This window comes from Oncorhynchus gorbuscha, linkage group LG19 (genome assembly GCF_021184085.1).
Source record: "Oncorhynchus gorbuscha isolate QuinsamMale2020 ecotype Even-year linkage group LG19, OgorEven_v1.0, whole genome shotgun sequence".
NCBI lineage: Eukaryota > Metazoa > Chordata > Actinopteri > Salmoniformes > Salmonidae > Oncorhynchus > Oncorhynchus gorbuscha.
The window spans coordinates 63,476,176-63,500,986 of record NC_060191.1 but is presented as its reverse complement, the minus strand read 5'-3'; the positions used below and the strand labels follow the sequence as shown (position 1 = coordinate 63,500,986).

The window sequence follows — 24,811 nt, the reverse complement described above, 5'->3', positions numbered from 1 at the left end:
ACCCGTAGCACTCACGTCTGTAGCCATGAAATGCCTTGAAAGGATGGTCATGACTCACGTCAACACCATTATCCCAGAAAACCCTAGACCCAGTCCAATTTGTGTACCGCCCCAACAGATCCACAGATGATGTATTTTCTATTGCACTCCACACTGCCCTTTCACACCTGGAGGAAAGGAACACCTATGTGAGAATGCTGTTCATTGACAACTGCTCAGCGTTCAACACCATAGTACCCACAAAGCTCATCACTAAGCTAAGTTCCCTGGGACTAAACACCTCCCTCTGCATCTGGATCCCGGACTTCCTGACGGGCCACCCCCAGGTGGTAAGGGTATGTAAAAACACATCCGCCACACTGATCCTCACCACTGGGGCCCCTCAGGGGTGCGTGCTCAGTCCCCTCTTGTACTCCCTGTTCACTCATGACTGCACAACCAGGCACGACTTCAGCACCATCATTAAGTTTGCAGATGACACAACAGTGGTAGGCCTGATCACCGACAACAACGAGACAGCCTATGGGGAGGAGGTCATAGACCTGACCGTGTGGTGCCAGGGACAACAACCTCTCTCTCAACATGATCAAGACAAAATAGATGATTGTGGACTCCAGGAAAGGAGTACATACACACCACCATTCTCATTGACGGGGCTATAGTTCCTTGGCATCCACATCACCAACAAACTAACATGGTCCATACACCCCAAGACAGTCGCGAAGAGGGAACGACAAAGCCTCTTCCCCCTCAGGAGACTGTCATAGACTGTTCTCTCTGCTACCGCGCGGCAAGTGGTACTGGAGCACCAAGTCTAGGTCCAAAAGACTTCTTATCAGCTTCTACCCCCAAGCCATAAGACTCTTGAACAGCTAATCAAATGGCTACCCAGACTTCTTGCACTGCCCCCCCCCTATTTTTACAGTGCTGCTACTTTATTTTTATTATCTATGCATAGTCATTTTAACTCTAGCCTCGCTACTGTTATTTTACTGCTGCTTTTTAATTTGTTATTTTTATTTTTCACTATTTGTTTTTTTGAGGTGACTCACGGATGAAGTAAGAGAGAGAGAGAGAGAGAGAGAGAGAGAGAGAGAGAGAGAGAGAGAGAGAGAGAGAGAGAGAGAGAGATATATATATATATAACCATGCACAGTCCACCCTAGCTGCACCATATCCAGTGTGCCTTTACAACCCAAGAAGAAGTAGTGTACTCTGATGCAAATTCATTCTAAACTAAAGTAAAAACTTGGTATTGTTTTTTTATCACCTGGACCAGTAAAGCGGTTTTTGAAACCCATCACAGATTTGAAGGTATGTTACACACACGTCTTGTTTGGGATGATTACTTTGTTAACGGATTCAGGTTTTTTTACATTTTGAATGACATTTACTATGTTGTTAGAAATAGACTTTGAACCATCCAATTCGATAGGATCCACATATTACAACATCCTATTTTATGGCGGTTTGCTTTAGCTTGCTAGAATAGATGCACAACAAGTAACATGTGACAACTTCTCAGGGTCTGTTCAACACTGCTCAACATTACAGAACGTTCAGAATGTATCATGTTTATTACTATGCTTATTATTATAGACTTCTGTTCAACACTGCTCAACATTACAGAACGTTCAGAATGTATCATGTTTATTACTATGCTTATTATTATAGACTTCTGTTCAACACTGCTTAACATTACAGAACGTTCAGAATGTATCATGTTTATTACTATGCTTATTATTATAGACTTCTGTTCAACACTGCTCAACGTTACAGAACGTTCAGAATGTATCATGTTTATTGAACAGACATTCATCACATCTCTCATGGATGTGCTGGGTGTCTGAGAGATTATAGCCTATGGTCAATAGGCTCTAATTATTTAGCTTTGATGTTAACTGTTCAAACTATATCTCCACTCAGTGTTGTTGCTAGCACTTGTACCCAAAATAAAGTGTTCCATCTGGGTTAACTTGGTTGAGCTGGTAAAAACAGATCAGTAAGTCAACCTCACTGACTGGGATCTAATATGGGTGGCATCCCAGATGTGGAAAAATACATTATTTCAAAGCATAGTACATGAGCAACTACAACAATGAGCTAATGAGGAGCGATTTCGCCTGGCATTCAAAATGTGCACACTCACCAGGACACTGTGGTTCAGAGGAGCTAGCCAACAACACAGCTAGCTTACACAATCCCTTTTAACTGAAGCTGGAAAGACCCGCAAACTAGCTGACATTTCTTTGTACATATCCATAAAAATTTTGCCAGCTGATTCATGATTTCAACTGGCTGAGAAATGCTGCCTCCCTGCCTGTCTGTCTCATCCCAACACAGTTATTACTATGGGACAGCTGGAGACCGAATTTGAATATTGAAATAATGTCAGAGAGACAGACAGCAAGGTTTATACAAATCTCCACTGTTGCAAACTAAACATTAGTATAAAAGAAATGTGAGATAATGTCTTGATGCTTTTTATAGTGGAGATCAAGTTTATAAATTGTTTGGCTGGGCTGTTGAGACAGTGGATTGCGTAGTCAGATGGAGCAGAGTAAATATGCATGTTAATGTCATAGATTTAGCCGGTGGTTACTTGTGGAATGTACACTGGCTGGAATGTGGTTTTAACCAATCAGCATTCAGGATTATACCCACCTGTTGTATAATTATACCCACCTGTTGTACTCATACAGTAAATTACCCATCCTGACAATCTGGCCCTCATTTTAAAGGTGCAATATGCAGAAATCGCTCCTCCATTTCCTGGTTGCTGAAATGTCTGTTTATGTGACAAAACAGGCAATGTATAAAGTAGAGAGTAATCGTACCATCTAAACTGCTGTGAGATATCTCTGCAAATAACCCAAAATATTGTATTTTCTGTTTGAATCTTGTGTACAAAACCGAAAGTAAAAGACTAAAAAATAAAACTTAAGAATGGGAAGTAAAGAAATAGGGAACATAGGACATATCTTCTGCTTCTGAGACTAGAATGACAGATTAATAACTCACATTAACTCAAACGTGAATTTGGTAGGGTCGCCCAAAAAGTTACATATTGTAGCTTTAAAGCTTCTGGAAGTTTCGCAATAAGGTACAGAAATGAAGTAAAACTTACAGAAGCTTTAAAATGAGGGGCCAGGTTGTCAGGATGGGTAATGTACTGTATAAGTACACATTCATTACAAGTAAGTACCCCTTAAGATACACATGCTTTTAACTAGCTATGTAGATATTAAATGTACTCTGTGGTGTTTATCCTCTCACTTGGATTGCGTATCCAGAACCTTTAAAATGAGGGCCAGGTTGTCAGGATGGGTTGTGTACTGTATACGTATACGTATACATTAATTACAACTAAGTACCCCTCAAGAAACACTTTATTTTAACTAGCTAAATCCTGTGTAACAACTAGTAATTACATTGTACTTAGGAAAACATTTAATGTACTATGCTTTGAAATAGTGTGTCTTTTCCTAATCTGGGATGACCAAATTAACCCAGATGGTACACTTAATTTTGGTTGCAAGTGCTAACAATAACGTTGAGTGGAAATATATTTTAAACAGTGCACATTCATGGGTAAGTAATTAGAGCCTATTGAGCATAATCGTGCAGATAGCCAGTGCAATCATGAGGGGTCTCAGACTTCGTGACTGTTGTTACTAATCGGATGCAGCTGAGAAGAGACAAAAGACTAAGTTGATGAATTTAGTGGAAACCTGCCCATTTGTAACAAGCCTTTGTAATTACAGATGGCAATGACTACCAGTTACATCTTGTTATTGCAGTGTAACTATTGGTTGCTACAGTTAACTGCAATACTTGTTACAGTGTAATTACACATGTAATTAGACTTTAATATGGACCCCTTAAAATGAAGTGTTACCTTATTTAACAAAAAAATCTGCTGTGGTTATTGAATATTCTACCACAGACCAGGATGTGTCGCAGCTGGCCCCGACCTGGAGACCCATGAGGTGGCACACAATTGGCCCAGCGTCGCCCGGGTTCGGGAAGGGTTTGATCAGGATGTTCTTTTCCCATCATGCTCTAGCAACTCCTTGTGGCAGGCTGGGCGCATGCTGACTCATGTCGCCAGTTGTACGGTTTTTCCTCCAACACATTGGTGCTGCTGGCATCCGGGCTAAGCGGGCCAGTGTTAAGGAGCGTGATTTGGCGGGTCATGTTTCAGAGGACACATGTGTCAGGACCCGGTTACGAACCCGGGTCTCCAGAGTGAGAAACAGTCACTTAACCAACTGAGCCACGAATAGTTGGCAGAACCCAGAAGATGAGGCAGACACAGCAGTACTTGAGACGGTGTATTTAATTAAGTAAAAAGTGAAGTTCCTCAGGAAAACATGAGGAATTCCACAAGAACAAAGGTAATCCTCCAAGACAAAAAGGTAAATCCACAAGGTGGAAGGTATAGCACAAAAAGCCTCAAAAGATACTCAAAAACAAACAAACAAGAACAAAAAAACAGAATTCCACAAGAGAGTCCACCGGGATCAACAAGAGTTCACAGAGTACTAGGGCTGGGTGCTAACATACAAACACAGAGCAAAGAACTGAGGAAAACAAAGGGTTTAAATACAATCAGGGGAAACGAGGCACAGGTGCAAATAATAATGGGGATCAAGGGAAAACAAAAGGTCAAAAGGCACAATGGGGGCATCTAGTGACCAAAAACCGGAACAACCTTGGCCAAATCCTGACAACATGACTCAACCTTCGCCTCTCCCGAGCCCGTTGGGGAGTTGCAGAGATGAGACAAGATCATATTTGGATTGCAATTGGATAACATGAAATTGGGGAGAAAAAGGGTGTGAAAAAAAATAAACATTTGAATATTCTACAGCTGGTATGATGGGCTAAAGTAACCTAAATCCATGCGTGTGTGTTTGTCCTGAGAAGCTTTTTGCTAAACGTTATTCGAACCCAGGTTGTCAGACAAGTGTGAAATGTTTACTTGCCTGTATAAATCAATTTGTGTCATCCTAAAACTCTGAAATGATGAAATAGCCTACCTGACTAATCACCCACTATTGACTATTGCGTTCCATTCAATTTCACTAGTCTCATAGAATGAGGAATTAGAACAATTGAATAGGATCTCTATGACTAGTTCAACCAGATGTTACACAGGATGGACACTGGACAGAGATTGACATTATTGCGTCAAGCTGCTTTGGTCATTTCATTGTTTATTGTTCACAAGAACTCCAAGCTCTGTAATTTCCCTTTTTGCTCAAAGGCCCTTTCGTTTCTCTATTTTCTTTCTCTCTGTATTGTTGTGAAGGGCCCATATGTAAGCATTTCACTGATAGTCTACACCTGTTGTTTCAACGTGGTCTCAGAACATTTCATATTATTCTGTAAGTAGATCTGAGACATTCCATTTAGTGTGATATGTTACTTTTCTTATGGTATTTTAATTTGTAAAATACCATAATACCATAATACCATAATTTCTTAGAATACAATAATTTCTTAGAATATGTTACGATTTACAATTTATATGTTATGTTACAAATTACAATTCATACAATATGTAACGAATTAGTAATTAGCGCAATATGTTACGAATTAAAAAAATTGATGATATGTTACTAATTTTAATTTGTTGTGGCTAACTTCAGCTGGGTGGCTAGGTGGCTAACACTAGCTAGGCTAGGGGTTATGGGTTAAGGCTAGGGTTAGGAGTTAGGTTAAATGGTTAAATGGTTAAGGTTAGGGTTATGTGAAAGGGTTAGCTAACACGCTAAGCAATCGCAAATTAGCTAAAAAGTAGTAAGTAGTTGAAAAGCTGCTAATTAGCTAAAATCCTAAAGTTGTCTGTGATGAGATTCGAACATGCAACCTTTGGATTGCTTGATGTTCATGTTACACGCCTTCAAATCCACTCCGACCAACAACCCTACTATAATTTTTACCTTAAGTAACCTATCTTATGCAACCATACCAAACATAACTTATCATACTAATTTGAGTGTCGCGGATTTACATATAGTATATTACGTATAGTCTATGAGACCACCCTGGTTGTTTATTTAGCATGTGACAAATACATTTGATTTGATTTGTATGAGGAAATGAGTATGTATGTTCCCTCTCCTAAGAAGACCAATGTTGTATTATTGCCAGGTTTTATCAATATTGATACAGTACAAATCAATATTCCAACCGTGCCTGTTTCCCAGTAAGAGGACAATAATATGACACCTGACTTCCCTATTCAGGTGCCAAAATGGTGAACTGCTGTGGATTGGTAACTGTCAAGAATGAACCAGGTACTGTTTGAAAGCAGAAATGATTGTTTACTTCCACGTCTGTGTGGATTTTCATTCTCCCAGGCATGAGCTCTCATCAGTATCTTGTTTATCTTCTCTCCATCCATCACTCCCTCTCGCAGTACCTCTGAAGAGTATTGCTGTGGAGGTGAGTGTCCAGGGGAATGTAGCCACTGTGAGCTCCACTCTGCAGTATGAGAACCAGGAGGAGAGCCCTCTGGAGGCCATCTTTGTTTTCCCTCTACCAGGAGAGGCTGCTGTCTGCAAGTTCAGCGCCAAGATAGGACAGACTGAGGTGGTGGCTGAGGTTCAGGAGAAACAGAAGGTGAGGAGAGATGACAAGTCAACAATGAGACAAAAGCAACAATCCAGATCCACAAAAGTATAATTTGTTGCAGGATTCATAGTTACATAGTTACTACACAGGTTTAAGAACAACTTGGTGTAAAGTCTTACTGTGGGCAACTATACCCAATTTGTTAACCAAGCAGTCTATGACTTGCGGAGCTTCAAGAATCAGTATTATCCTTTTGACAGCTCTCATATCACTATTGTCTCAGGCTGATGATGCGTCCTTGTGTTCCTCTGTCCCCCTCTCAGGCGCGGGAGCAGTATGATGATTTGTTGAGCTCGGGCCAGCAGGCCTTCCTATTGGAGGAGAGTGATGAGAGCCCGGATGTGTTCAAGCTGAGTGTTGGTAGTCTGCTTCCAGGGGAGAAGGCCTCTTGTCAGCCTGGACTATGTGACAGAGCTGGCTGTACAGGCTGACGATGGCCTGAGGCTCTGCCTTCCAGCTGTGCTCAACCCCCGCTATCAACCCCAGGGTAAGAACATGGACCCCTGTATGGAGAGACACAAACCACTAATACATCACAGTGCAGAACAAAACCTTGTGGGCAGCAGTGTGACTAGGAACCAGCAGCTGGTCCCATAGGGTGGTGGTCTTCAGTCCTGCTCTTGGAGACCCACAGGGAGTGGTGCAGGCTTTAGTTCCAGTCCAGCTTAAAAACATCTGATTGACGTGTTGTTGAGTTGAAAGGTGGAAGTGCTGGGCCAGAACAAAAACATGCTAATTTGTGGGTCTCTCTCTCCTCTATCCTTCTTTCTTCTCTGTCCCTCTCCCTCCTCCTCCCTCCCTGACCCCATCTCACTCTAAGGGTCAGACAGTGGTAGTAGTGGCAGTGCCCTGGTTTCCTCGGTGCCCACTGGTCCTGTGCCCTACAGTCTGTCCCTCAGTGCCCGAGTGTCGTCCCTTCATCCCATCTGTAGAGTAGAGTCCAACTGTCCCCTGGACCCGCTCAACTACCTCAACACAGAGAAAACCCAAGCCACGGTACTGTGTGTGTCTATGTGTGTGTGTGTGTGTGTGTGTGTGTGTGTGTGTGTGTGTGTGTGTGTGTGTGTGTGTGTGTGTGTGTGTGTGTGTGTGTGTGTGTGTGTGTGTGTGTGTGTGTGTATTTGATATACAGTCAAATCAAATTGTATTGGTCACATACACATGGTTAGCAGCTGTTAATGCGAGTGTAGCGAAATGCTTGCCCTTCTAGTTCCGGCAATGAAGTAATTATATAACAAGTAATCTATCAATTCCCCAACAACTACCTAATACACACAAATCAACTACCTAATACACACAAATCTAAAGGTGTGAATGAGAATATGTACAGTTGAAGTCGGAAGTTTACATACACCTTAGCCAAATATATTTAAACTCAGTTTTTCATAATTCCTGACATTTAATCCTAGTAAAAATTCCCTGTTTTAGGTCAGTTAGGGTCACCACTTTATTTTAAGAATGTGAAATATCAGAATAATAGTAGTGATTTATTTCAGCTTTTATTTCTTTCATCACATTCCAATTGGGTCAGAAGTTTACATACACTCAATTAGTATTTGGTAGCATTGCCTTTAAATTGTTTAACTTGGGTAGCGTCCACAAGCATCCCACAATAAGTTTGTAGGTCTCCTTGCTCGCACACTCTTTTTCAGTTCTGCCCACAAATGTTCTATAGGATTGAGGTCAGGGCTTTGTGATGGCCACTCCAATACCTTGACTTTCTTTTCCTTAAGCCATTCTGCCACAACTTTGGAAGTATGCTTGGGGTCATTGTCCATTTGGAAGACCCATTTGCGACCAAGCATTAACTTCCAGACTGATGTCTTGAGATTTTGCTTCAATATATCCACAAATTTTCCCATCTCATGATGCCATCTATTTTGTGAAGTGCACCAGTCCCTCCTGCAGCAAAGCACCCTCACAACATGATGCTGCCACCCCCGTGCTTCACGGTTGGGATGGTGTTCTTTGGCTTGCAAGCCTACCCCCTTTTTCCTCCAAACATGAGGAAAAAGTCTTTGTGTGTCTGCACCAGACAGAACTGTTTTGGTTGTTTCTTTGTTTGTTATTCAGTGTTGAGTTTTTTCATTAAATAAGATGAACACTTACCACGCTACACTTTGGTCCTCACCTTCTTCCCACGACAGCCGTTACAGTCAAGCAAAGAGGCACTGAGTTTGAAGGGTGGCCTTGGAATGCATTGACAGATACACCTCCAATTGACTTAAATGTTACCCTATCAGAAGCTTCTTAAAGCCATGACATCATTTTCTGGAATTTTTCAAGCTGTTTAAAGGCACAGTCATATTATTGTATGTAAACTTCTGACCCACTGGAATTGTGATACAGTGAATTATAAGTGAAATAACCTGTCTGTAAACAATTGTTGGAAAAATTATTTGTCATGCACAAAGTAGATGTCCTAACTGACTTGCAAAAACTATAGTTTGTTAACAAGAAATGTGTGGAGTGGTTGCAAAACAAGTTTTAATGACTCCAACCTAAGTGTATGTAAACGTCAGACTTCAACTATATATAGCCAAGTGGCATAGGCAAGGTGCAGTAAATGGTATGGAATCATGTAGTAACCAAAAAAATGTTAATCAAAATATATTTGAGATTCTTCAAAGTAGCCACCCTTTGCCTTGATGACAGCTTTGCACACTTGGCGTTATCTCAACCAGCTTCATGAGGTAGTCACCTGGAATGCATTTCAATTATCAAATGTGCCTTGTTAAAAGTTCATTTGTGGATTTTCTTTCCTACGTTTGAGCCAATCAGTTGTGTTGTGACAAGGTAGGGCTGGTATACAGAAGAAATCCATATTTGGTAAAATACTAAGTTCATATTATGTCAAGAACAGCTCAAATATGCAAAGAGAAACATTAGTCCATTACTTTAAGACATGAAGTTCAGTCAATCTGGAACATTTCAAGAACTTTGAAAGTTTCTTCAAGTGCAGTCACAAAAACCATCAAGCTCTATAATGAAACTGTCTCTCACGAGGACAGCCACAGGAAAGGAAGACCCAGAGTTACCTGCTGCAGACGATGAGTTCATTAGAGTTACCAGCCTCAGAAATTGCAGCCCAAATAAATGTTTCAGAGTTCAAGTAACAGACACATCTCAACATCAACTGTTCAGAGGAGACTGCATGAATCAGGCCTTCGTGGTCATTAAGGCAAAGGGTGTGTCACGAACCGGCTCAAAGCCCGTAACAAAGGGAGACAACGTGGAGATAAGGAGTAACAAAAGATATATTTATTAACTAAAGCAACTAAGGAAAATATCCAATGGTGTGTGTAATCAGTAGTCCGTAGTGTAAGTGAGTGTTTTGCATGCATGAATGTGATAATGCAGGGTGTTGAAAGGTGCCAAAGCACACAAACAAAAAGGCCACCAAGAACCACACCACAATCTACAACAGGTGTCTGCATGGAGAGAGTCTCCTCCATGAATGTTGAAGAGGTCTATTTATCCTGGGAGACACCTGGCCCAGGTGTTTCCCATGTAGCTGACGACCCTCACAACTCCGCCCACCGGCATCCTAATAAGGAAACAAGAACAAAGACAGAATACGGCAGACAGAGTGGGAGGGTCGTCACATTCCCCCCCATAAAACCGGGGACCAACAAGGACCCCGGAACAACATACCAGCCTCCCGCGTCCCAAATTGACACAGGCCTCTGCGTCCCAAATTGACACAGGCCTCTGCGTCCCAAATTGACACAGGCCTCTGCGTCCCAAATTGACACAGGCCTCTGCGTCCCAAATTGACACAGGCCTCTGCGTCCCAAATTGACACAGGCCTCTGCGTCCCAAATTGACACAGGCCTCTGCGTCCCAAATTGACACAGGCCTCTGCGTCCCAAATTGACACAGGCCTCTGTGCCCCAAATTGACACAGGCCTCTGTGCCCCAAATTGATGAGGGTTTACGTGTTCACACTTACAATTTGCCCCAGCCAACCTCCTCCCCAGACCTCAGCAACCTTCGCACAGGAAGCAACATTTAATAGGAAAGAAAACAAGACCAGGAGGGAGCAGACAGGACAGAGAGAACATGACAATGCGAAACAATGGTCAGTCACGTAAACATTAGGAACAGGGCGCACGAGAGAGCGCATCAGCAATCACGTTTTCAGTCCCCCGGATGTGCCTCACATCGAGATGGAATGATTGTAAAAATAAACACCATCGCATTATCCTCTGGTTTGGACACATCATGGACCTCAAAAAGTGAGGGGTTATGGTCGGTGTAGACCACAATAGGTACTACCCCGACCCGACATACACTTCAAGTGTTGTAGCGCCAAATGAGTGCTAGCGCTTCCTTTTCAATAACCGAATAGTTCAACTGATAATCGTTAAACTTTTTAGAAAAGAAACTAACAGGCCTCTCAATCCCAGACACATCTGCTTGCAGCAAAACTGCACCTGCCCCCACATGACTAGCATCCACCTGCAAGGTAAATGACAAATCCATGAGAGGAGCAGCCAGCACTGGAGTTGAGGTAAGCAATCTCTTTGAATCTTCAAAAGCGTGTTGACAATGAGTAGACCAAACGTAAACAGCCTTAGCTTTCAGCATATCTGTCAAGGGAGCGACCACAGTAGAGAAGTTATTACAAAAACTACGGTAATAACCAATCATGCCCAAGAAACGCATCAGTTCCTTTTTAGTAGTTGGTGGTGGAAAAGCATCAATAGCCACCACTTTAGCCCGAACAGGACGCACTTCACCCTGCCCAACCACTTTTCCAAGGTATGTAACGGTCGCCTGAGCAAACTCACATTTTGCCAGATTGATTGTGAGGCGACCCGCAGCCAGACGTTCAAACAAGGCTTGAATACGGGACAGATGTTCTTCCCAAGTATCTGCATAGATCACTACATCGTCCAAATAAACAGCGCACCCGGTCAGACCGGCGACAACCCTGTTCATAAGTCGCTGAAAAGTGGCAGGTGCATTGCGCAGACCGAAACTCATAACTGAATACGAGTACAGACCAAAGGGTGTAATAAAGGCAGAGATTTCACGTGCCCTACTCGTCAGTGGCACCTGCCAATAGCCTTTTAACAGGTCAAATTTGCTCACAAACTTAGCTGCACCGACTTGATCAACACAGTCCTCCATCCGAGGAAGAGGAAATGAATCTGGCTTTGTGACACTGTTTACCTTACAAAAACGGTTTGTTCCATCCGGTTTACTGACCAAGATACAGGGAGAAGCCCAACTGGAGAAAGAAGGCTCTGCTATCTTACTCTCCAGCATGTACTTGACCTCAGCATCCAGACAACGTAGTTTCTCTGGAGAAACTCTATAGAACCGCTGACGAATGGGGTCAGCACCTCCAATGTCAATATCATGTTCTATTAAGTTTGTACGTGTAGGTGTATCAGAAAATAAACCTGGAAATCTCTGAATCAGACCAACCATCTCTTTCCGCTCATCAACAGGTAGGTGAGTGAGAAGACTGTCTAAAATATCCAGTGTTTCTGAATTTTTCAATCTACCCTGCAATATACAATCGTCAGGACCAGGAACATCTTCCTCCTCATGCACAGATCTAGCACAACAAGAACCCAAGGAAACAACGGTATCAGCCAAAAGAACAGGTTTTACCGTCCTCTGTAGAATCCCACTGTTCAGTCTCAGAGGAACGTGCATAATAGGGTTTTAACAGATTTACATGGCACAGCTGGTGTGCTTTCCTCCGTTCTGGAGTGGCAACTAGATAATTTTGCTCAGTGTACTGGCGCACCACTGTATATGGACCTTGAAACTTGGCTTGAAAAGGAGAACCAACAATTGGCAGCAGAGCAAGAACCTGGTCACCTGGACTAAAGTGACGAGGCTCAGTTCGGCGATCAAATATGCCCTTCATCCTCTCCTGTGAAGATGATAACTTCTCTTTAGCCATTTCACCAGCGGCATACAGCCGTCGCCGGAAATCACACACATACGAACACAGGGACTGAGGAGGCTCGGGAGACTTCCAGTCATCCTGGAGAACAGATAAAAGTCCACGCACCCTATGTCCAAACACAAGGTCATTTGGACTGAAACCTGTGCTCTCCTGTGAAACTTCCCTAGCGGCTAACAGTAACCAAGGCAACCCCTCCTCCCAATCCTTATCCATCTCAGTACAATAAGCTCTCAACAAAGTCTTAAGTGTTTGATGGAAACGTTCCAGTGCTCCTTGACTTTGCGCGTGATAGGCGCTAGACACATTGTGTTTAATATGGAGCTGTTGAAGAACCTGACCAAACAGATTAGAGGTAAAATTAGATCCTTGATCACTCTGAATGACCTTAGGGATTCCAAACAATGAGAGAAACTGAGTCAAAGCTTTTAACACCGATTTAGTCGTGATAGATCGGAGAGGATAGGCAGCAGGAAACCTAGTGGTCTGACACATCACAGTGAACAGGTAACTGCTACCCTTTTAGAACGAGGCAGAGGACCCACACAGTCAATAATCAGATACTCAAAAGGTTGGCTGAGTACAGGAATAGGAAACAATGGTACTGGTTTAATAGCTTGATTAGGCTTACCAGTTAATTGACAGGTGTGACAAGTTTTGATAAAATCAGAAACATCCCTCTTTAATCTAGGCCAAAAGAAATGTCTTAATATGCGATTGTAGGTTTTCCTCACCCCCATATGTCCAGCAACGTCACTGTGAGAAGTTTCCAACACCAACTCACGAAGCTTAACTGGTACAACAACCTGACTAATTGCCTCCCCCAGAAAAACACTATCATGAGACACCCACTTTCTCATCAGGACATCCTCTTGGAGAAAATAGCCATGGGCGACATCTCCCAACTGTTCTATAGGCACAATTTGATCACGCAACTCTTCCAACGTGGGGTCATCCCGTTGAGCATTGATTAGATCTGAGCGGGTTACAGATAACGGGATAACAGGGAAAACAGTGACATACTTTGTATTATTATCATTAGTCGGCGCAGTGACTAGTTCGCCACGGCTCATAGAACGTGTCACTGCACACGCAGAGAACACCTCTGGGAAACTCTGTACACTCTTATCAGGAATCCCAACAAATGACGGCTTAGTGGAAACCACTAGAGATGGAAACACAACTGGCCATACACGCTCACCTGCTAAGTTATTCCCAAGGATAACGTCGATACCCTCAATAGGCAACGAAGGACGCACCCCCACAACAACTTCACCCTTCACCAGCCCACAATCCAACATCAGTTTATGCAATGGAACTGACAGAGTGTTCAAACCTATTCCCTAATTAGAACACTATTCCCGAATCAGTCTCAGCAGAAAAGGGTAACACAGACTCCAACACAAATGATTCAGAGGCACCTGTGTCTCTCAGGATCTTCACTGGCACTAGGTCTTTACTTCCTAACATAGACACAAAACCTTCTGTAATGAAAGGTAAATAGTCTGGATCAATATGGACTTTCACATTCTCCTGGGCCTGAGGAAATGAGTCAAGAATGAACTGATGTGGAACAGGTGCAGCTAACGCAGCAGGCTTAGATTTAGCGTAAGCACCCTTTGACCTGAGAAGTGGACATTCGTTTTTCCAATGACCTGAACCTTGACAGTAGTGACACTCCTGCCCAAAGTCAGCCTTACCATGGGAGTCAGGTTCAACCCTAGTTGAATAGAACTCTGCCCGAGAATCAAAGTATCTCGGTGAGCGAAGCCCAAATCTATCCGAACGCCCCACTCTTTCCGAATACGGGGTTTTGCAAAGACACTTTTGTGAGTCAACACATACTCGTCCGCCAAAACCGCAGCTTCAGCAACATTCTTTACTTTCTGTTCATTAATATAAGTGGCAATACGATCAGGAATTGTGTCCTTAAATTGCTCTAACATAATCAGATCACACAGCCCTTGGAAAGTCACAACTGCAGAGGCAGAACACCAGCGATTAAACTGTAAAGATAACTGTCGCGCAAACTCAACATGAGTCTGGTTATCGTCCCTTTTAAAGTTCTAAATCGTTGGCGGTAAGCCTCAGGGACCAATTCATAAATCTGTAACACAGCTGTTTTAACTTTATCATAACTGGCACTGTCGTGTACACTAAGAGCTGAATATGCTTCCTGCGCTTTACCAGTCAGCACACACTGCAACATTAAAGTGCGGTCAGAATCAGGCCAACTCCTAGCATCAGCAACCCGCTCAAACAACGAAAAGAATGTCTCGGGGTCCCTTTCATTAAACCGAGGCAATAACCGCAAGTTCCCAACAATATCAAATGTCTCTGGGGCACGACCAAAAGCGGAACTACCCCTAGGTAAATCTGGGTCACCTTCCCAAAACAAACTCTCCCCTGAGATCTTTCCTTCCCTAACCAACTCTATACGTTCTTGTTGCAACTTGATTTTAGCACGCTCCATATCTTGTTTAAATGCCAATTCCTTTTCATATTTCACACGATCATGCTCTAGCTTCTCACGATCATGCTGCCGATTATGCTCTAGCTTCTCACGATCATGCTCTAGCTGTAACAAAAGCAGTTCTTTCTGCTGTTCAAAAAGAAGGCTACTAGGACTAACCGATGGAATGGCCATTGTAAAGTTATGGGGAGACAACAAATCCTCAGCAGAGGCTGGCCCGGTGGTAACTTCAAGAATACCACTCTCCATCAGATTGGCTTTCAATATCAACCTAATAGAATTCTTTCGACGTTTATCACTAATCTCAACCTTGTAGTGTTCCGCGACCTTCAACAGCTGTTCTTTAGTACCTAAATCTAACAATTCCTCTGATGGATAGCGAATGAACTTATCTACATAAGACGCCATAATCACACAAAAAACAATTCTCGCTCTTCCCTTCTGCTGAGCACACCAGAACACAACCCGAGAATTGACAATCACCCTGAGCACCACAGAAGAGAGATGAGATATGGAGCTTCCCCAAAACCTACAATAACTCAACCCTAGTCTTCGTGCAGATTTGCGGTGGGAATTTACGCACTGTAGCCCGCTGGCAAGGAAATAGAACTCCCCAGCATGCTGGCAAATTCCACCAAGCCACGGATGTGCCCCCGAGACAACTGCTCAGTCCACAGACACCACACAAAAATAACAAACATTAACCATGCCCAACATATTCCAAAAAATGAAACACGTCGCTAAACCTATCAGGGGGAAAAGGCTATAGCTCCGGGTAGCAAGTTCCACTACCCTACCCAAATCTCCCACCGAGGTACACAGCAGATTACTCACTTCAGACTGACGTCCCAACAGAAAGTAGAACAAGAGTTCAGGCTAGGCAGGGCCTGGAAACTAACCATTATACTCTCTCCAACGCAGCACACAAACCAAACAACAAAGGCAACCAATACTGGGCCGATCACACTCAAACACCATATTCAAACTAAACACGTACCTCCACGGTCTCCCAAACCAATAGTTCAAAGATCCCGGATGAGTCCCCACTTGTCACGAACCGGCTCAAAGCCCGTAACAAAGGGAGACAACGTGGAGATAAGGAGTAACAAAAGATATATTTATTAACTAAAGCAACTAAGGAAAATATCCAATGGTGTGTGTAATCAGTAGTCCGTAGTGTAAGTGAGTGTTTTGCATGCATGAATGTGATAATGCAGGGTGTTGAAAGGTGCCAAAGCACACAAACAAAAAGGCCACCAAGAACCACACCACAATCTACAACAGGTGTCTGCATGGAGAGAGTCTCCTCCATGAATGTTGAAGAGGTCTATTTATCCTGGGAGACACCTGGCCCAGGTGTTTCCCATGTAGCTGACGACCCTCACAACTCCGCCCACCGGCATCCTAATAAGGAAACAAGAACAAAGACAGAATACGGCAGACAGAGTGGGAGGGTCGTCACAGGTGGCAACTTTGAAGAATATATAATATAACATATATTTTGATTTGTTTAACACTTTTTTGGGGTTAATACACGATTCAATATGTGTTATTTCATAGTTTTGATGTCTTCACTATTATTCCTCAATGTAAAATTTAAGAAAAACCCCTTGAATGAGTAGGTGTGTCCAAACTTTTGACTGGTACTGTATGTATGTATGTCTGTGTGCGTGCACTCTCACTAGCACCATGAACCATCAGAATCCTTCATAGTTGTTAAATTCCCTCTGACTGCTCTGTCTTCATGTGAATGTTGTTCTAACTGCAGGTCAGTCTGGCTGCAGGTCATCAGTTTGACCGGGACGTTGAGTTGTTGTTGTATTACCAAGACACCCATCAGCCTACTGCGACAGTAGAGGCAGCACAGGCTTCTGCCAAGCCAGGTGAGGGGGGGGTTTACTCTGTTGTAGATGTGAGGATATGAGATCAATGAGTAGTCTAGTCTACTACCTTAATGCATGTTTACATAGTGGGACATGGTGAGACAGAAGATACAGTAGATGTAGAGATGGAGAAAGAGGAGAAAAGCTGTTGAACACTTCTGTTTTTCTCTCTCTCTGTCTTTTCTCTCTCTGTCTTTCTCTCTCTCTGTCTGTCTCTCTTTATCGCTCCCAGGCTCTCTGATGGGCGACCCAGTGGTCATGCTGAGCCTGTACCCAGAGTTCCCCAACGATGTGATGTCATCGATGACCTCACTCGGGGAATTCCTTTTTGTTGTGGATCACTCTGGCAGCATGTCATGCCAAATGCACAATGGGGCTGTGGCTCAGGACCGCATTGGCAGTGCCAGGGTATACACACACACACGCACGCACGCGCGCACGCACGCACCCACCCACCCACCCACCCACCCACCCACCCACCCACCCACCCACACACACACACACACACACACACACACACACACACACACACACACACACACACACACACACACACACACACACACACACACACACACACACACACACACACACACACACACACACACACACACAACACAACCCTGCACTAGTAAATTAACATCTCCATCTGCACAGGAGTCACCAAGAGGTAGTTTAGAGTGAAATCCAGTACACAGTGGTTACTCTGTATTCTTCTGGTCTTTATGATTGTCCTATATGGTTTATTGAAGAGTAGAGAAACTTGTTGAATTTCTCTCTTGCAGGATACTCTGCTGCTCTTGCTAAAAAGCCTGCCAATGGGCTGCTACTTCAACATCATCGGTTTTGGGTCCAGATATGAGTCCTTCTTTCCGTAAGTGTTCTCTCTTCTCTTCTCTTCTTGGCTACAGTATACATATCTCCCTGGCATATTACATCATTTATGTAGCAGCATACAATACATTTTTGGACTCACCTTATTGTGCTCTGCTCACTTGATCAGGAAGGGTGCACGGCAGTCCTTCTTGTGGGCTCTAGAAAGAGGCCCGAGTTCCCGACTTGGAATAACCATTCAGTTTTTTCCCCAGAGTTCCCAGTTGTCTTGAACGCGGCAGAAGTCATGCTGGATTGACCGCATGGCCAATGTATTAAAATTTTACCAATTGGATATCACACAAAATTGGAAGCCAACTGCACCAATGTGTCAGTGGAAACCCTGTTGAACTGACGACTGCAGTCAGCTCGCAGGCGCCCGGCACGAGGAGTCGCTAGAGCACAAGGAGACAAGGAAATCCCGGCCGGCCAAACCCTCCCCTAATCCGGACGACATGGAGTCAATTGTTCAATCCGTCCCATGGGTCTCCCGGTCACGGCCGGTTGTGACACAGCCTGGGGTCGAACCTGAGGCTGCAGTTGCGCAGTTGAATTTGCAATTTCCAACTTGTTGTGTAATGTGCACCGATATGTTTTATCTATAATTTCTCATATGACAAAGTGTCGTGATGATGCTATCAGTAATATGATGACATGCTATTTATCGAATAATTAACTGTAATTATTACTTGATTTTAAATTAATAAAGTAACAATTACCTCATTAGTAACCTGGGGCACCACAGGAAAAGTTTGTTTAACGAGTTACCGTTTCCCAAATTAACTCAAGAAAATCAGAATCTCGATATCATAGCATTTCCTCATATCAATGCCATTCTGAAAATTCCATAATCCGTTAAATCTGCAGGAATAATAGTCTACATGATGACTCAGCAATACAGAGATTGGCTTAATTGCAGTTGAATAATACGCTCATGTAAATATGGACATTTTGCACCCTAACAACCACTCATTCGGATTTAGAAATGCAATGTACATATTTACGCTTGTATGTCTTTGTAGTCTCTCTCTGTTGAAATTGCCCGATCAGCCTGTGGAGAGAAGTTCATCAGAAAGTCTCTGGATGTGTAAGTCTCTTGTTGTCCACCAGAGGTCACCATGTCCGCAGTAGCAGTCTTCTCCCTTGTTCTGGAAGTGTCCGTTCAAATGGATACATCAGAGTACCACATGGTGGTGGGAGGGAAATGTTATTCCCTTCTCATCCTTGTTAGACTGGATTCTTCAAAAGGCACAATCATAGTGGTCCTTGGTCGAGTTTACTAGACTACAGTACTTAAACAGCTGCAGACTGAATGTTCCGATGTATTCTTTGTCTTAACTCAAAGTGACTCTTACCATCTTCTGGTCTGTTAGAGTCCTACCATTCCTGACGTCCGGCTCAACACCGTCCGTATATTGGTCTCAGTGTTTGATTATTCAGGGTACAGTTAGAACCATTTTACACGCCAGTAGCAACCTGGCAATGTACTGGTCTCTTGAGATTTTGTTCTTCTCTGTTGAACGTTTCAGAGTTTCTAACCATCTCGTGTCGATCACGCTGGTCTAGTAATTCTTTAGGGGAAAAAGGGGTGTTCCCTCCTTTGGCATAATGTTTGTGCTCATGTGGGCGTGGTTACTGACTTGGCAAAAGTCTCTATGAACAAACCTTCTCATTTAGAAGGCTAAAATCACATTTAATCTTCTCACAAATAGTTTAATATTTAATCATATATATTACATTTACATTTAAGTCATTTAGCAGACGCTCTTATCCAGAGCGACTTACAAATTGGTGCATTCACCTTATGACATCCAGTAGAACAGTCACTTTACAATAGTGCATCTGTACACTTTCAGAGATACAGCTATTTAGTTATATCGCCCTTAACGATATCACATAACAACATCTGATTTTATATGATTATTGTTTAAGTCCCACCAACCATTTTGAACATTATTTACATTAGAAATATTGTTTCAAGAAATAGACTACATTTTCTTCATACCGTGTTTCTTTGTGATGGTGTAGACTATATTAAATGTATTTATTATACTTTTTTAAATGTAGATGTTCCAAAGGTCTGCATCAGTGGCTTGTTTAGGCTATGCTTGGAAGGCTATGCTTGGAAGGCTATGCTTGGAAGCCAGGAGATGCTACACATGCTTATACTAATAGCGGTCAATTGCTATGAGACCAGCAGTTATTTGGTGACAATTACTTGGCTGACAAAATGTCATGACTGCCACAGCTCTAGGTAGAGTAATATTAAAATGTCCATGTCCTATAATATGTTGTGGTGATGACCCTTGGACCTTCTGTCATGTATTGTCATATTATGTCTTGTTCCTGTTCTTTCTCTTCACTCCGTCTCCCTCTGCTGGTTGTATTAGGTTACCTTATCTTCCTCTCCTTCCCCCAGCTGTTCCTCATCTTCTCTAACTACCTCGTTCACCCTTTTCCCACCTGTTCCCTTTTTCCCTCTGATTAGGTCTCTATTTCTCTCTCTGTTCCTGCTTCTGTCTTTGTCAGATTCTCGTTTGAGTTTCTCATGCCAGAACCAAACTATCGTCTCGTTTGCTTCACCCTTGTCCCGTCCTGTCGGAATCTGCCTGTTCATCTGATGCTACGTGTGATCAGGTACCTCTGTCCTCTACGACCCACGCCTACCCAGAGAGACCAGCAGTCTGTCGTCGCTAACCCAGCTATTCTCCTCTGCTGCTAAGAAGGGGACTCTTCTGAAAATATCAGAAGGACTTTATGATTCATTTGTCGCCCTCTCTGCGGGTTGTCTATTTTGCCATTATATACATCTGAAGAGGATCTATGTCTTCCCTGTGTTTTGACATTAAAGGACTCTGTATTTGTTAAACCGCTTTTGGGTCCTCACTCACGTGCATAACAGAAGAATCTGACCAAGAATGGACCCAGCGACTTCGGATCCTCTCCACTCAGCCGTCGAGATCCAGGGAGCGATGCTAGGCAGACACGAGCAGGAATTGTCTGCTGCTCGACATGCCGTTGAGACCCTGGCCGCCCAAGTCTCCGACCTCACTAAACAGATTCACCATCTCCGCCTCGATCCACCGGCCACTTCCAGGGCTTCCGAATCTCCGGAGCCCAGAATCAATAACCCGCCGTGTTACTCTGGGGAGCCCACTGAATGCCGCTCGTTCCTCACCCAGTGTGATATTGTGTTTTCTCTCCAGCCCAACACTTACTCCAGGAGCACAGCTCGTATCGCCTACGTCATATCTCTCCTTACTGGACGGGCTCGTGAGTGGGGCACGGCAATCTGGGAGGCGAGGGCTGAGTGTACTAACCAGTATCAGGACTTTAAGGAGGAGATGATACAGGTTTTTGATCGTTCTGTTTTTGGGGAGGAAGCTTCCAGGGTCCTGTCTTCCCTATGTCAAGGTAATCGATCCATAACGGATTACTCTATAGAGTTTCGCACTCTTGCTGCCTCCAGTAACTGGAACGAGCCGGCTTTGCTCGCTCGTTTTCTGGAGGGTCTCCGCGCAGAGGTAAAGGATGAGATTCTCTGCCGGGAGGTTCCTTCCAGCGTGGATTCCTTGATTGAACTTGCTATTCGCATAGAGCGATGGGTTGATCTTCGTCGCCGAGCTCGTGGAGAGGAGCTCGCGTTCTCCGTTGCCCCCCTCTCCGCATCACTACCATCTTCCTCCACCGGCTCGGGTGCTGAGCCTATGCAGCTGGGGGGTATCCGCATCTCGACTAAGGAGAGGGTGTTATGCAGGTGAATGAGGACCCAAAAGCGACTTGGCGAAAACAGAGTCTTTAATCCAGTAAAGTAAAATACAATCAAAAAACACAACTTCCACTCGTAATGACGAGAACCGACTGGAGACTCGATCTTGAACAGCAGTTAGCCTCGGGAAGGCACTTGAACCTAGCAGACTCAGACACCTGCTCACCACGCAGCATCTGAGGGAAACACGACACGACTGGGCGATACACAAACACAGCACGGTGACCAATACATACAAGGATCCGACAGGACAGGAACGGAAAACAAAGGAAGAAATAGGGACTCTAATCAGGGGAAAGGATCGGGAACAGGTGTGGGAAGACTAAATGATTGATTAGGGAATAGGAACAGCTGGGAGCAGGAACGGAACGATAGAGAGAAGAGAGAGCGAGAGAGTGAGAGAGGGAGGGGGAGAGAGAGGGATAGAAAGAGGGAACGAACCTAATAAGACCAGCAGGGGAAACGAACAGAAGGGAAAGCATAATGACAAGACAATATATGACAAAACATGACAGTACCCCCCACTCACCGAGCGCCTCCTGGCGCTCTCGAGGAGGAACACTGGCGGCAACGGAGGAAATCATAGATCAAACGGTCCAGCACGCCCCGAGAAAGAACCCAACTCCTCTCCTCAGGACCGTAACGAAAAACGAAGAAAAAAAAGGGAAACTAGGGTACTACTCTAAAAAAAAAAATGAGACACGGGTAGAGAACTGAAAACTTTAGAGCAAACAGGACCAAACAGGCCAGGAGAGTAACAACTAGGGACAGACTGAGACACAGCAAGGGCAGGAACAAGAACAGGAGAGATGCGATGGCAGGGAACAGACTGAGACCCAGCAAGACCAGGAGCAGAAGCAGAAAAATACGCACAAGGGTGGACCCCATCGTCAGTATCGGAGCGCTGGGACAGAATGGCTCCCACGCCCACCCCCGACGCGTCAACCTCAACAAAAACTGTTTAGTGACGTCAGGTGCAACAAGGATAGGAGCGGATGCAAAACGCTTCTTAAAGAGATCAGAACAACAATCATACGACCGGTGAGGAGGAAGGGAGTTGGTTCTGGACCGACTGAAGACCGTGCGCAGACCATGATATTCCTCCGGCACTCCTGTCAAATCACCAGGTTCCTCCTGAGAAGAGGGGACAGAACAAACAGGAGAAATAGCAGACATTAAACACTTCACATGACAAGAAACGCTCCAGGAAAGGACAGAACCACTAGACCAATCAAAAGAAGGATTATGACACACTAGCCAGGGATGACCCAAAACAACAGGTGTAAAAGGTGAACAAAAAATAAAAAAAGAAATGGTCTCACTATGGTTACCAGATACAGTGAGGGTTAAAGGTAGTGTTTCATATAATATACTGGGGAGAGGACTACCATCCAAGGCAAACATGACCGTGGGCTCCCTAACTGTCTGAGAGGAATGTCATGTTCCCGCGCCCAGGCTTCGTCCATAAAACAGCCCTCTGCCCCAGAGTCTATTAATGCACAGCAGGATGCTGCCGATCCGGTCCAGCGTAGATGGACCGGTAAAGTAGTACATGTACTTGACGGAGAGGACCGTCTAGTAGCGCTTATCAGTCGCCCTCCGCTTACTGATGAGCTCTGGCCTTTAACTGGACATGAAATGACAAAATGACCAGCGGAACCGCAATAGAGACAGAGGCGGTTGGTGATTCTCCGTTCCCTCTCCTTAGTCGAGATGCGAATACCCCCAGCTGCATGGGCTCAACACCTGAGTCAGTGGGGAAAGACGGTAGTGTCGGAGAGAGGGAGACACAGTTAACGCGAGCTCTCTTCTATGAGCTCGGTGACGAAGATCTACCCGTCGTTCAATGCGAATAGCGAGTTCAATCAAAGAATCCACGCTGGATGGAACCTCCCGAGAGAGAATCTCATCCTTAACCTTAGCGTGGAGTCCCTCCAGAAAACGAGCGAGCAACGCCTGCTCGTTCCAGTTACTGGAGGCAGCAAGAGTGCGAAACTCTATTGAGTAATCCGTTATGGATCGATTACCTTGACATAGGGAAGACAGGGACCAGGAAGCTTCTTTCCCAAAAACTGAGCGATCAAAACCCTTATCATCTCCTCTTTAAAGTTCAGATAATTGTTAGTACACTCAGCGCTTGCCTCCCAGATAGCTGTGCCCCACTGCCGAGCCCGACCAGTAAGGAGTGATATGACGTAGGCAATCCGAGCTCTCTCTCTTGAGTATGTGTTGGGTTGAGAGAGAACACGATATCACACTGGGTGAGAAAGGAGCGGCACTCAGTGGGCTGCCCAGAATAACAAGGTGGGTTATTAACCCTAGGTTCCGGAGGCTCGGAAGAACCGGAAGTAGCTGGTGACACGAGACGAAGACTCTGATACTGTCTTGAGAGGTCGGAGACCTGAGCGGCCAGGGTCTCAACGGCATGCCGAGCAGCAGACAATTCCTGCTCGTGTCTGCCGAGCATCGCTCCCTGGAACTCGAGAGTAGAGTAGAGAGAATCCATAGTCGCTGGGTCCATTCTTGGTCGGATCCTTCTGTTATGCAGGTGAATGAGGACCCAAAAGCGACTTGGCGAAAACAGAGTCTTTAATCCAGTAAAGTAAAATACAATCAAAAAACACAACTTCCACTCGTAATGACGAGAACCGACTGGAGACTCGATCTTGAACAGCAGTTAGCCTCGGGAAGGCACTTGAACCTAGCAGACTCAGACACCTGCTCACCACGCAGCATCTGAGGGAAACACGACACGACTGGGCGATACACAAACACAGCACGGTGACCAATACATACAAGGATCCGACAGGACAGGAACGGAAAACAAAGGAAGAAATAGGGACTCTAATCAGGAGAAAGGATCGGGAACAGGTGTGGGAAGACTAAATGATTGATTAGGGGAATAGGAACAGCTGGGAGCAGGAACGGAACGATAGAGAGAAGAGAGAGCGAGAGAGTGAGAGAGGGAGGGGGGAGAGAGAGGGATAGAAAGAGGGAACGAACCTAATAAGACCAGCAGGGGGAAACGAACAGAAGGGAAAGCATAATGACAAGACAATATATGACAAAACATGACAGAGGGAACGGAGAATCACCAACCGCCTCTCTCTATTGCGGTTCCGCTGGTCATTTTGTCACTTCATGTCCAGTAAAAAGCCAGAGCTCATCAGTAAGCGGAGGGCTACTGGTGAGCGCTACTACTCTGGTCTCTCCTTCAAGATCCTGCACTACCTTGTCGGTCCATC

General features: G+C 44.4%; 1 pseudogene; it reads left to right on the top strand.

Moving 5' to 3' along the window:
* The first annotated feature begins 1,183 nt into the window (after nucleotides 1-1,183).
* The window catches only part of LOC124004949, a 41,113-nt pseudogene continuing 17,485 nt past the window's right edge, over nucleotides 1,184-24,811 (top strand).